This window comes from Octopus bimaculoides, chromosome 6 (assembly GCF_001194135.2).
Source record: "Octopus bimaculoides isolate UCB-OBI-ISO-001 chromosome 6, ASM119413v2, whole genome shotgun sequence".
NCBI classification, from domain to species: Eukaryota; Metazoa; Mollusca; class Cephalopoda; order Octopoda; family Octopodidae; genus Octopus; species Octopus bimaculoides.
In genome coordinates, this window is record NC_068986.1 from 46,899,673 (window position 1) to 46,903,420 (window position 3,748).

The following is a 3,748-nucleotide window of genomic DNA, read 5'->3' on the forward strand; positions in this document are numbered from 1 at the left end:
TCTCTCTCTTTCTTTCTCTTTCCCTCTCTCTCTCTCTCTCTCTCTCTCTCTCTCTTTCTTTCACTTTTCCTACCTCTTTCTATGTATCTATCTGTTTATCTACTCCTTCCATCTCGTTCTTTCTGTATATGAATTATTCTTCTCTTTAACTAACTCTTTCGCCGTAATGATCTTTACAAGGCGTCAGCAATGACATGAGCCTGTCTGCACACAACAATGCAATGTTCCTATGTTAGATTACGGTCAAATATATAACGATTGAAGACATGAGAATGTCAAGTCACTTTCAGTCTGTATCAGACAGTAATTTTAGTTAGCATCATACAATCAACTTTATGACATGCATCAAATAATATACGACAAAACTATAAAACTCCTGTGAGAGACTGTCAATAAATATTGATTGTAAACATCACAATATTGTCTAAATTATATTTGTGTGGGTCAACATATTTGAAGTTGTAGAACCATCAGTAAAGTGCTTTGATTTATCTAAACAGAAACACATAAATAAAATTATTGGAAGTTGAAAGTTCCATTATGACTGTGATTATTCCTCGCTGGCTCTCAATTGAACAATGTTTCGATCAAATACTTCTCTCTCTCTCTCTCTCTCTCTCTCTCTCTCTCTCTCTCTCCTTTGTTTTTATTTTTGGTTCCGGAGATGTTAAGATAATGAATAATTGCAATATACATAGATTTATCTCTCCTGCATATTTATATACGAACAGAACAGAATAAATAAACAAAACAAACTGGAATAAAAATACATCTATTATTCGGCCAGCGCAGTTTTTATTGTATTTAAGGACGCCAAAGTCTTAGCCATTAAATTTACTTCGAAATTCACTACGACTGTTGTAAAAGTAATGTCTTTCCATTGAATATATTTTTGCATAGTACACATTAAAGTAAAGTTACATAGAATAGTTTTTTGTTTTTTTTTTGCATGCATTCGTGAACGATTGTGTCACTGGACCTATCAATGGTTTTAGTTTACAGAAAACCGAAATCATATAATGTCAGAAAATAAGTATTATTTTGCCTTTTTTTTAAATCATACCGAAATATATCCAATAATATAATTGCACATATTATAGATATGGATTTTACATATTACATACACATACTCAGTACATACACGTACTCACACACAAACATGTATATGTTTACATGTGAGTACATATATACATATATATATATATATATATATATATATATATATATATATATATATATATATATGTAGGGTTGAATAGGCAGAACACAACGTATGATTTGAAGAGCCGATACTGGGCTCACATGAATTCGTTTTCAAATTGAGCCTCTAGACTCTCTATCTCATGCATATATGCATGCATACATACATACATACATACATACATACATACACACACACATACATACATAACCCCAAGTGTCGAAGTATTCCCTATATCTTATCCTGGTCCATTGTTTGCGAGGCTTCCCAGTACAGTATTAAACCACCGAGTTTGTAAATTGTGTGAGTCGCTCGCTACCCTTTACTACCGTAACCCCTCATTACTCAACACGTTCTCCACGTAATCTTTTCATGTAAGCACACATTTTACTCACCTCTCGCCTATTATGCAGTCGCTATAATTTCTTCTAATTATGACTTAGTCTTAATTCTTTACTTAGTTATTTTGGCAGAATATTCCTTCTCTCTCTCTCTCTCTCTCTCTCTCTTTCTCTCTCCCCCTCTCTCTCTCTCTCTCTCTCTCTCTCTCTCTCTATCTATCTATTTATCTATCTATCTATCTTTTCTCTCAGTCCCTTTCTCTATATCTTGGCATATTTTTCCTCCGTTGCTACCGAACAAGTATTCTTTGAATTCTTCCCCTGCTTCATTCTGTCTCCCTCTATAACCAACTCCCATCATTAATTGATTCAAAGACTGTCTCTATTTTCTTCGCATCTTTCTCCCATCTCAGCGGTCCTCCTATGCTATGCCACCCCATTACTTTATTTCACTCCTGGTCTTGTTTGTCTTTCTTTATAGCTAGCAACCCACCCTTAACTAATTTAGTGTCTGCTTCGAGACAAACCCGACCACCAATGGCGCTTCCTTTCAACTTACAGACCTAATCTAACCGTTCTCCTCCTCACGTTTCACTTTTTCTACTTCTATTCACCCCGCTTACATCCTTCCTCTGACTGTCTTTTACTCCGGTCCTCTTCTTCCCTTCAACGTTTAAACCTCTCGCACTTCTATGTGAACTGCTGTTACCAATCCTTTCTTCTGATGAAAGAAGCCGATATTATAGTAATATTTATATGCGACCATTACCAGATTGCATGTGCATGACCTTTTGCACAGTCATCTGTTAATTATGAACATTACCATTATAAAGTAATTCCAAGTTTCCAGAAACAGCTGTCTAGTTAAAAAAATTATGCATTCTCTCCTCTATATTCTGTATCTTTTATGGTCTATGTAAATTTATTTGTTTATATATATATATGGGATTCAACAAGAAGGGGTACGGCTGGGCATTTAATCTTTAATCACTACTATTGTTTCCACGCAACGTAGTTCTTCAGGGTGCAGGTACTTGGTTATGCAACTATTTCCTATCATGCGATCTAGTTGTGTTTCCTCAGGTGATATATAAATATTGTCTCTGTGAGTTTAAAATCCTCGGCTGTCGTAGCCTGAATTTAGTAGTAGTTACTGAGCTTATCAGAGTGTGTTGTTGTGAAGGGCCGTTGGCAGACTGCTTTCAATGTGTAGATGTAATGGGATGGTGAGTCTAGTACTGTTAAAGTGGTTGTCGTTTTAAAGGGATTGGCATTTTATTTCTTTGTGATTTGCAAATTTATATTGGTAAATGACTACAGAAATGCTATTTTGTATTTATTTTTGATCCATGCCTATGGCAAAATGAACTTACCAATATTTAGATACCTCACTCATTGATTCATTACAGTATTTGATTATTCTTAATCTTTATTCAACTTTGGAATAACAGCCTAAAAGAAGCAAGAAACCCAGATAGTGGGACATTTTTGTGCCAACTGGAATTGAACCTGGTTAACCCGGTTTTCATATTTGCCTCCATCTTTTTAGGGAAATTTTTTTTTGTTTTATTGAAAGAACTGACCAGCTGTATAGATGTAAACACATTTTTTTTCTTCTTCCTTTCTTCCTCCCTTCTTTCCTTCTCTTTTCCATTGACACTCGTTTCAGATACACAGGCACATATACACACACACACACGCACACACATACACACATACACACACATACACACAAAAACACACCCACTCGCTCTCACAGGACAATGATGACAATTTTTTAAAAAATAACTTTTATCAAAACAAGGCCTCCCCGCTTAGATAGCCACCTGGTTTTGCCATTTTTAAAGGCCAAGAATCAACTGGTCATCTTCTATTGAAAGGACTAACCAGCTGTATAGATGAAAACACAATTTTTTTCTTCTTTCTCTCTTCCTTCTTTCTTTCCTTCTCTTTTCCATTGACATTCCTTTCAGATACACAGGCACACATACACATACACACAAACACACACACACACACATACACAAAAGCACATAAACACTCTCTCTCACTCCTCCCCATTTCTCAACATCTTTTACTATCCTATATCTCTCTTTCCACCCCTACACACTCAATAATACTATAAAAAGAGACGAATACCCTCAAAACATTTAAATCTGGAGATTCTACTAGAATAGATGCAAGCGCTAATTTATGATTTATAAAA